The sequence below is a fragment of the Styela clava genome, chromosome 15, assembly GCF_964204865.1.
Source record: "Styela clava chromosome 15, kaStyClav1.hap1.2, whole genome shotgun sequence".
NCBI classification, from domain to species: domain Eukaryota; kingdom Metazoa; phylum Chordata; class Ascidiacea; order Stolidobranchia; family Styelidae; genus Styela; species Styela clava.
Window position 1 is genome coordinate 727221 of NC_135264.1, and position 11631 is coordinate 738851.

The 11631-nt window shown below is 35.6% G+C and overlaps 1 long non-coding RNA gene across 2 annotated transcripts; it reads right to left on the reverse strand.

Moving 5' to 3' along the window:
* Window positions 1–209: 209 nt before the first annotated feature.
* LOC144411781 (uncharacterized) lies at window positions 210–9212 on the reverse strand. Of its 2 annotated transcripts, none has more exons than XR_013468892.1 (4): window positions 8382–9212; window positions 2661–2759; window positions 1692–1804; window positions 210–1214 (listed from the first exon to the last, which is right to left on the reverse strand). It is a non-coding gene; the product is annotated as an uncharacterized LOC144411781 (long non-coding RNA). The 2 variants fall into 2 exon arrangements; XR_013468893.1 differs by lacking the exon at window positions 8382–9212 and adding an exon at window positions 5662–5998.
* Between the last annotated feature and the right edge of the window lie 2419 nt (window positions 9213–11631).

Here is an 11631-nt window from a genome sequence, read left to right on the forward strand (position 1 = left end):
GACAAACACCACGCCAAGTTTTAAAATAACAAATTAGCAATCACTCATCAAGTTAGGGTTATAAATGATTTAAACATTTTAATTTCCGGAGTAATCAGCATTCATAACCCCAAGCCAAACCTTAACTGAATAAATACTTTCTTCAAGTTAGAGCGGTGGCGGGGTTGTTTTTTGGCGCAGGATTTGAAAAAAAAAATCCAAACGTTTCACATAAAAGTTACTCAATGTTGGGTTTCTTTGTTTTTGAATCAAGGACTAAGTTTGCCCTGACGAATACTTTTCTCTGTGGAGGTTAATTAAAAACCAGACAGACTTTACTAGAGACTCCGAGAACATTTGGAACAATGTCTAGAGTTGTACGATTTTAAATTCTGCTCTTATTGCGTGTCATCTGCTATTTCTCATTTGCATGTCCGGGTTCGGAGAAATATTTTACGACAGGCGCATCTACGACTCAACCTGACCGCAACCGACGACTGTGAGCAGCAATGAGGCAATTCCTGAACCTGCAAAACGCAGTTAAAACTCGTGCCGTGCGGTGTGCTCAAGTCTTCAGCGATTGCAAACAATCACTTTCAGCTTTCAGTACTTTCATCTGTACAGCTGACCTACCGACGCACATAAAAGTTTATATCAAGAAACATAGTAAAACACTAATACGCTTTAATATTGCGATAATTATACTTGTTTCTTGATATTGAAGAAAAATGTTCGACTCTTATTTCATTGCAAATTTTGTTTGTTTCACAAGGTTTTCTACTCCTTCCACCCTTTGAGTAGGTGTTTGACATTTCCACCCTAACAACCCCACCCACATCGGTAGGAAGATCAACCTTCTTGCAAGCCTGGAAACGTACTATAACCACCCAAAGGAAGCATGAAACCACGACAGGTTTTCCAGATTTAAACAAATTTATTAAAACAGTAAATATTTGGCGAAATTGACTACTAAAGGTCGCAGATAAATACAGTCGTAATGAGAAAGTCAAGTTACGCCTTTTTTGTTTTTTGAATGGGAATTCTTCATTTGGCAGGAGCAGTAGGCATGCTGTGATGAATGTCAAGCTTTTCTGCTACCTGGTACTTGTAGATTGAAAATCCTGTAACAAAGAGTCCATCACTGGCCACTGCCATTGCTTTTGTGTAATTAAAGCTTCCATTCGAACTGTGATCTAGTGATGATCCAGAGTTCATCATTGGAATGGACTTACAATCTAAAAATACAAAAAAAGAGATTAGATGAGTATGTCTTTCGCAGTAGAAAAACGGTCGCATGTTAACTTCGAACATATTCAATACAAATGTTTCCAACTGAATTGGAGTCCTTGTGCTGGACAAGTAATTTATGATAGTAATTTATAAAAGTGCTGAACAACACAGACTAGCTATTTTTCCAGTTTGTCTACTTACCAAGGTCATATTGAAATAGACGAATTTCACTAAACTAGGTTATATCCCAATCCACTAGGGCTAGACATAAGTAATAAGTATTGATTCCAACTCTTCATGATTTTAAAGCATAGAGTGATATCATCATACATCTACATATAGGCTATATAGAGTCAAAAATTTATCGAAATATAGAAAGTTATTTTCAACAATATATTTGTAATGGTGACATTATTTTATTCATTTTCGCACTGTATTTTACACCCAAATACAGCGCACTAATTTTAAAAACATGTACCAACCTATCAGTTGTTCACTGCTCATCTGCTATATTTCTCCCATTTAGTTTCTCTGCTATTAGCTACTTGTGAGTTCCAATACTGTGATCATCTTCATTTTCAAGAAAATCAACATCCTGAATAGAAAGTTATTTTCAACAATATATTTGTAATGGTGACATTATTTTACTGTATTTTACACCCAAATACAACGCACTAGATTTAAAAACATATACCATTATTAGACTTGCATATCGCCGGATGAGAACAGAAGGGGCCTAAGTCACATTTTTGGAAAATTCATCTTTTTTCAATATTTTGGGGTTTTGAGCCATGCTCTACACAGTGGATGATGGTCTCGAAATCCTGAATTTCTGAATAATAAAAATTTCAGCTGGACCTAGGACTATAATATTTTGTAGAAGTTAAGAACAGAATGGGCCGAAGTCCAGCTTAAATTTTTATTATTGAAAAATTCAGGATTTCAAGACCACCACCTTGTAGAATGTAGAGCATGGCTCAAAACCCCAATGCTCAGAACCCCAAAATATTGGGAAAAAAAAGAGTCCTAAGTTCCAGTATGATGAGCATGAACATCAGAAATGAAATGTCCGAAACTTACATCCCTAAAAAATTATTCAGTGCAACTTAGGCCTAAGTCACCTTGTTTTACTTTGCATCCCATACAAAAAATTCAGAAGTTATTGAGAACAGAATGGGCCAAAAATCCTTTATGGGGGTAAAAAAGCTGGAAGGAATTGAAGCTGAAGTGCCAAAAAATATCGATTACAAAGATATTCTCATCCACACTAAAATAACCAGAGCTCAGGTATTTACTAAGTGTGAATATTTAGGAATTCGAAAATAAAAAAATTACAAATTGTTTTTTTTGCATTTTACTCAAAACTCGAAATTGTGACTTAGGCCGGCGATATTCTTATTGCATAAAATAACAAGACTCAATTATGAGTTGTTCACTGCAGCACTGCTCACCTGCTATATTTCTCTCATTTAGTTCCTCTGCTATTATCTACTTGCAGACTTGTAAGTCCCAATACTGTGATCATCTTCATTTTCAAGAAAATCAACATCCTGAATAGAAAGTTATGTGCTTAGTAGGCTACTAACAAAATGTATGATAGCTGTTAAAATTGTGTAATTCCAAGTTAAGCACGAAAGAAAAATAAATTGTTCCCGCTCGACTCACCAAACAGATAAACGAGAATATCGGTTGGAAACCGAAGACTTATCGATCGATAGTTAGGGGATCCCCCAAAACAGAAACTGCAGTTTCGATTCATCCGCTCTTGTAACTTGCGCACTGCGCATCGCACACACACACTCGGCGGGTTTCAAAATTCTCTCGCTTTACAAAAATCTAGATCACTATATCAATAATTGATTGATAACTCGCTAATTATACGACATAATTCGCCCAAAATCAATAGGCTACTGGTCCGAGATAAGATGAATGCACATGCAAAATCTGGAGCAGATTCAATCTCGCTTTCGTGAGATATCGCGTGCATCTAACAGACACACACACCAGACTGGATTCCATGGCAGGTGCACGCCCGAGGGCGCTAGCGCTCCGCAAAAATGCACGCGAGCGAAATCAATTTTGCACGCCGAAAATTTGCAATTGCTCACCAATGTAAATCGGTTTAAATGGTTTTAAAATCAATAATCCAGTAATATAAAGATGCCAAAATATTATAACTCCACAATTGTCGACAAATACCAGCCTGCAAGATTTGGTCTGATCGAAATATTGCGAAGCAAAAAGACCATGGACCTTTCCCCAACCTTTGACCCGCAAAAAATTCCTCTCATTGTTACGTCCTTTTTTGCATCTTGCTGATTGGCCAATGTCACGAAGTAAACAAGGAAGTCGATGCTCGGGGAAAGGTCTATATCGTGTTGAATGATAGGAAATAGGAATCCCGTGAGAATAGTTATGGACGAAAAGATCGCCTCCGCACCAATGGCCAAGTACGGCTCTGATTCAGCGTATTTTTCATACAATAATTTTACACGAATGTACTGAACAGTACCGGTATCTAAAGTTGCTCAAACACTCCCAAAATTAGTGACAATGTATGAAAATAATGTTTGGGGTCAAAGGTCAAACGTCCATTTTGCTCTAATTTGACGTATTTTTTATCCATTAGTTCTACGTAAAAACACTACCAAAATTAATGACAAAGTATGTCCATTTTGCTCTGGTTCAACGTATTTTTTATCCAATAATTTTACGCAGATGTACTGAACAGTACCGGTATCCAAAGTCGCACAAACACTCTCAAAATTAGCGACAAACTGTAGAAATAATGTTTGGGGTCAAAGGTCAAACGTCCATTTTTTCTCTGATTTAACGTATTTTTTATCCGATACCGGTAATTTTACGCGGATGTATTGAGAGGTATATGATGTCAAAGTCAGTTGCACGCGAGTGCAGTTGTTTTGCACGTCGTGAGCTATAATTGCACGCCAGGAATTCTTATTTGCACGCGGGAATTTCTGATTGCACGCCCGATTTCTCGTTCAAAAAGGCCATGAAATCCAGACTGGCACACACACAGACAGACATACAGACAAATACCTATCAATATACTTACCGATCTTAAGATCGATAAGTAATAAGCCCAATACAGCAATAGCCTGTACAGAATCTTTTTGGCAAGTTTGGCAAATCAAGATTAGTTGAGATAGCTCCCGTTACTGGTACGAAGTTCAAAAGTTAGACTCGCAATATAAGTTACTGATAACGTTATATTTCTGTATTTATATGGTCTTATCGGGTCTCCTGAAGTATGCGTCGCAAGTACTTCTAGTTGGCCTGGCTCAACAATATTTACATATGTAATTTCTATCCCCCACATGCAGACATGACTACGTCATACAAAAATCACATCACTGCGAAGTCGCAATGACGTAATACGGCCCTCAAAAGTATACGAATGGTTGCACAGACAATCATCCGAAATTGAGCAAGCTAGCCTATTTCTTGTCGTCGAAACGATACCGTATCGATACAGCGATAAAAGAGAGATCGCTGCACAGATGCCATTTCGGACGATCGTAACTATACTTTAGAAAGCTCTATGACGCGATGGTGATGCAGTGATGTAATTTCCGGATGACGTAGTCATGTGGGGGTTAGAAATTAGATATTTCCAAAATTGTCGAGACAGGCCAACTATAAGTAGGTACCTGCGGCGCGTACTTCAGGACACCCATCTTATCTAGGCCTAGTACTGGTCACTTAACGTTAGCGAACAAAGCTTGACAAGATCAAGTCAAGTCACCGCGCATAAAAATATTCGAAACGATTTCAGCCAATAGCGTTCAGCCTTCTCAAATCGTCACAGTCACCTCGATATCACGTATGACGCGTTCATGCATTTCCACCAAGTTTAGTGGAGAAAATGTTTGGTAACACACACTCTGAATGCATTAGCACGGTGTATATAAAATTATGCAACGAAATAAGATGGAAAATTCATCACTACACCCCAATGGAGGGGGTGGAAATGGCAAATATCCTTTTTTTCTGTTAAGAGTGGCGGTACATATTCTCATTGGTAGAGAAAAAATAAGTTAAAATAAAAAAAAAGTTATCCTCGATAGTCATTTAGTATTTTCGCTGCATTTTTTTCATACAATATTTCTAATGTTTCGACCTGCTTGCCAGCCATATTTCGATATTATCGTATATACGGCATACGCCTCAACTCTAAAGTGCTTTGATATATTTTCCTATCAACTCTTGTCATAAATCGATCTACCTGAAAACCTATTCCATTTATCCCTTTAATATTCTTGATGGTGACAATAAGTAAAATGAAATTAGTGGTCGTCGTTAGCTTAACTTAGAGATAGATCATCTTTTGAGTAAGTTCTCGTGAGTTTGCTTTGAGCAAATTTACAATGAAAACGTGTCAGTGTTGTTGTCGTGTTATATTGCCAGCATTAGTTATAGGCTATCACTTACTAAATCGTGATTGCTGTTCGTCTATCTACGTTTGCTGAAGTATAGAATGTAGAATTGTGTTGAGGTGTTTAAATGCAGTTGAAACTCTTTCCGTGTAGTGAGCTTAAGTCTGTGGTAGTCGAAACTGCGCGAGGTAGAATTTCTCTAATATTACAATCATTTTTGAAAGATCTGTATAATAGGATTCCTACATAAATTGTTTAACATCGAAAAAGTTTCAGTCAAGATATTTATTTTAATTAATTATTATGAGGTATTCGGTCTTGTTGCAGGTATTTATCGAGCGTGAGAATCTTTAATCTTACATACATTCAGGAAACACGAGTGCGCTTTAGCTTAAAAGCCTTTTATATTTTCTTTGTCCACATTGAAATGTTAGAAATAGGTTCCTCATGACGCAGTAATTAGTTAAAACAATGCAGTAAATGCTTTATTTTTATTCCAGGGAGTCAGCGATACGCGCAAAAGACAGACTTTTATCAAGCTGAGAAGCATTTGAAAAATAAACACAAATTCTTTTAGAAAAGAATTTAGAAAAAAATCTTATTAATTAGTCCCAGGATCAGGGATGGCCAATACCGAATAGTTCACTATTTCGAATACATTCGAAATTATTTTTTTCGAATATGAAATTTCGAATACTTCGAAAATAAAATCCACAAATTGAAGCTTATCTAAATGTATGTAGGAATTTCCATATAATAAGCAATGGAATAACTGCTATCTACAAGTTACAACCTAGCTATATTACCAGGCATTTCATATTTGCAGATTATTGCAGTATATATTTTATATACCACGAGTCATGTTAACAGAATTAAATTAATACGGCAATAGTGGTATCGATGATGGATTTGAATATTTGCGTAACACAAAATCATCCTAGTAAAACGCTCATACTTTTAAATACCAACCATCATCCAAATTATTTGAGTTATTTTTCCGACTTGTGACAACTTTTTCGTGAGTACAAAAATGCGAATCAAAAATTAATTATATTCGGGAACTTTACCACACATTATAAGTCAGCAGATCGCCGTTGTATGTTTGAGTAATAATACGTTAATTTAATTCTATTATCATAACTGAAATGTTTTGTAAATCGGGCAGTTTACCACACATTTTAAGGCCACAGATCGGCGTTGCATTTTAGAATTGTGATAGTTTTATTATTTTGTAAATGCGAATCCGAAATTAATTACAATTGGGCAGTTTACCACGTATTTCATGTCCACAAATACCCGTGGTATTTGGTATTAATACTTCCATTATTTTATCAATATAAAAATGGGAATCAATATTTAATAATATCGGTCAGTTTACCACACATTTTATGTCCACAGATTGTCGATACAACCATGAGTTACATTGAACAGAATTTAATTAATACGGCATGACATTTTAAATGCTGGTACCAGTCATTGATTGGATTATTTATTGCAAAAAATCATCCTGGTAAAGGATCGATACTTTTAACTATCGTTATCAGAATTATTTGCCAGAAATTATTTTCTAATAAATCGACTTGTTTTTCCAACTTGTGACAATTTATTGGATATCGTAACAATGACGGCTATAAATACCGTATTTCCCGGCTAATAAGTCCACATGGCAAATAGGACGATTTCTATTTTTAGCACCCAAAAAGGGGTTTTTCCATACAGGCCCCCAATAAGACGGGTAGAAAAATTGTGTCCCTGTTGTTCAGTTATGCTGATATGCGCTAATGATTTTATATGTTTAGAACCAGATCATGTTAGTTTGGTAGAATCATATTACCAAATTAACTACCGGTATTTTTAACAATTGAGTGGTAAATTTAAGTTGTAAAACGGCAATCATTTTGGACAACCTATTAACCCGAATGTTGAAATAATTTTGGAATGTGATAAGTAATACACTGTACGTCCACGGGTTATTTCACAGCTGTGTTTTCCTGTCCCTGTCGTGTTCTGCTGAATCGGCAAAACGAAAAGGGTCACAAATCACTTTATCTCGGTGGCCGTGTTTCTCTTTATTAAAGTAACGATAACCGGTCTGCGATTAAATATCATGATTGGCAGACCCTAAGACCCAAATATAAGGTTACACAAATCATGCTTGAGAAGACTCATGCGAATAAAAACAGGCCGCATAGAACTACATACTTTCTCAATTAGACGCCCCCCTAGAAAAGCGACTTATTGCCCGGAAATACGGTAATTGTCAATTTTTTGACGTAATGGAAATGAATTTGTAAATTAAAAGCCTCGTAGACGAATGTCGGCAATGTCCACCCACGCAAACGTGCAAATGTGTCGCAACACTATGCGACGTACGGTCGCACAGAATATAAACAATCAAAGTGCCGATTCTATTTCATCGTCATTACAATACGTGAGACAGCGTAAAAAGTCGTTTGAAGATTCCCATAAAACAAAACACCACGTTTACGGCAAAAAGTGGCTACTATTCGGAATTATTCGAAAAAGAGCAGAAAAGTTATTCGAATACATTCGAATATTCGATTCGTTTTGGACAATCCTGCCCAGGATAAATGAAAAAAATAAAATTCGGCTTCAAATTAATATTGACAAGGTTCCACTTGAAAATGTCAACTCATACAAATACCTAGGTATCCACATTGATGACCAATTGAAATGGACATCACACATTAATTACATTGCTGGAAAGTTGTCAAGTGCAACAGGTTTATTATTTAAACTAAGAAAATTCCTCACCATGCCAGCTCTCCGATTGGTTTATTTTTCTCTTTTCCAGTCGTATCTGCAGTATGGCATTATAACTTGGGGTAGTGCGTCATCGACTCTACTCCACAGATTAGAAGTTTTGCAAAACAAAGCAATTAGAGCCATATGTAGTGCACCTTTCCGATCTAGACTAGATCCTTTGTACCACAGGTGTCGAATTATTAAGCTTGGTCATATCCATGAATTTGAGATACTGAAACTCATGCACCAGTACTTCGATAACAAGCTTCCCATGGCATTCGCGGGAATTTTCAGAATGCAGAGTAATATCCATTCATACTCTACTAGATCAGCTTCGTCAAGTTCATATTACCGGTATGTCCCAAGATATTCATCAAGCAGGACACAGAAATCCATAAAATACACGGGTGTGAAACTGTGGAATGCCTTACCAAGTGCCATTAAATCTTTAGGCTATTACGGTTTCAAATTATATCTAAAAAGTAAATATATTAGTTATTATCTCTCTTCCATCAGCCATTGATTGGAGTATTCAGTATGATTCGCCATCTTCTGTCCATAGCCCAGTAGTCGCGTTTGTAGACTGTCGCCATGGCTGCCCAAAAAGCCGGAGGAACTATAGGTGTAAGAAGTCTATTTCTAAAGTACCCGGTACTTTAACTTTACCAACCTTGGTGCAACCTCTACACTAAAATGCCAAAATTCGTTATATTTTAATTTATTGAGCAAGCATATGCCTACCATTCTTTCGTAAATTTTATGCCCACTTACTGTGGAGCATATTGTATATATATATATATATATATATATATATATACATATCAACGTTTTATGATTTATTAGAGCTTACCAACTTCTATTCAATTAGTCACTTACAATTTTGTCTTTGGTCTAACCATTTTCCCCTCGCTTGTCGTTTGTCTTTTATGTAACTTATATACATTAATTCAAATATGCCTTTTTTATAAATTTATAGTTGAGTTGTTTTTCTTTTTTTTTCTCTATTATATGATTTTAGTAAAGTTGCGTTTGCTGCGAATTTTTTCAATGATTCAAAATATGTTCATCATAACGACTATTGCATCGTCAATGTTTGTAGCAAATATAGTTATTTTTTTACACTGAACCAGTAACAGCGCTTTAGGTGTCGCTGCTTGAAGACCTAATAGGGTCCCTCGCGACTCCTGTCGCACAAATATCATTATTATTATATTTATTTATTGTACCAATTTTTTGTGCATTTGATGTTTTTGTGACGACGAATAAATGATTGATTGATTGAAAGGAGGAGAAGTCAAACCAGTTTCAGAGAAGAGAAAAAGATAACAAGAATATTTCAGTGAATTGTGAGTTTGCTGTTGTATTTAGGCTATTTTGTAACTATTGAAACGCTAATGAAGTAAACAAAATTGAGATCAAAGATCTTTTGAGTAATTTCGCGTGACTTTGCTTTGAGCAAATTTTCCTACAAAATCGAGTCAGTTGTATGGTTGTGTTATATTGTTAGAATCAGTTCTATCACTTGCTGAATCGCATTTGCTGTCATTGACATTCCAAAGGTCCTAAACGTCTGTACTTTTTTGATATTTAAACTTTTGTAATCATTTTATCCGTCTTTGTTCACCAGGTTGGCCATCGGTTCAGTATGACGTCAATATGAATGGAGTAATAATTTGAATGTTGAAAGAAACCGATACAGACGAATACTTGCCGTTTGTTGACCAAAGTGGAGTGTAAAATTGTATAAAGGGGTTTTAATTTATTGATAGAAGAGGAGATTCTGACTACAAAGATATAAAAGAAGTTTTAAGTTTTTGAGGTGTAATATTTTTTTCGGATATAACGCTGTTGAGAAACCTTCTGATTCACATATCAACGTAATTTTTTGCTCAAAATCAAATTATTGAATAAAATCACTTTATAACTTGTAGATTCTGATATTTTTCAAAATGCTGTATTTCGCAAGTTTGAAGTGGTCCCGAAATCTCGTCACAACACGAGAAATTGATTCGATTTTAATTTTCGTATATTCGGAAATATTATCGTCATTTAATAAAATTATTTCACCCCAACTTGAGCTGACTCACTTATTTATCCACTCTGGATTACCTGCGGAGGCACCCAAAGTATAATATACTATGAACTATAGTCAATAGGATAATTTCGGTGAAATGTGAGTTTGGTATTTATTTCAGGCGGGTTTGTAACTATTGAAACGCTAATGAAGTAAACTTTTAATTCGTTCATGATATTGATAAACTTCCTTCCGTTGATAGTGTATCTCATCATATCTGAAGTTATGAAGGGGTCTAACTAAACTATTGCAAACATAAAATACTATTCGGGTCGTTAATGCTTCCAAACTCAATAATATTGTATAGTAGTATCAACTCTAACACGCTACTGTACAAAAAGCAATTATGTCGCAATCAAAAAAATAGGCTTGTTTGATTTATAGTTCATTGCAATTTTTGGTTTACCGCATCAAGGCAATGCAAGGAAGTTAGATTCGGTCTGTTCCTGTCAATGACTTAATGAATACTGGCTATGTGATTATCAGATTTTTTCAGTATTTGTTGGCGCGTTGGTACGTTCTTCAGTTACTTAGTAAATGTTTAGTAATATCTCAGATATAAATTAGTAAATGAAAGTATGGTACATAATCTCATTGGTCACAAATAGGCTGAAATGAAAAAGTTATCCACGATAGTCATTTAGCATTTTCGCTGTATTTTCTTCATACGGTATTTTTAATGTTTCAACCTGCTTGCCAGAAATTTTTAGATATTGTCGCATATACGACATACACCTTTACTCTAAACTAAAGTTTTTATTTTTTATTTACCTACAACTCTTGTCTCAAGTCGACTTACCTGAAAGCTTATTCTTCTTATCTTCAGTGTTAATTCTGGATGGTGACAATAAGTAAACAGAAATTGTCACAACCATAGATTCGCGTTATGCATTGGGAAGTCTAACAATTTTTCTCGTCAAGTTCGGTTTACTGTGAATTCCCAGCCGTTTACAGTCAGTGAAATACCAGACAAAAAATTCTATGCTTCGAGATTTTCTTCCACGAGATTCAGCTATTTGGAATTCAATACCTCATAGTTATTTCTCAATCAAATCAACAGGAACTGCGTCAGTTGATATTTACTAACGCGCAATATTATTTTTCCCTATATATACATAGTGTCAGTATCTATTGGTATATTAGTAGTCGTCGGTAGCTTCACTTTGAAATTTCGTGACTTTGAGC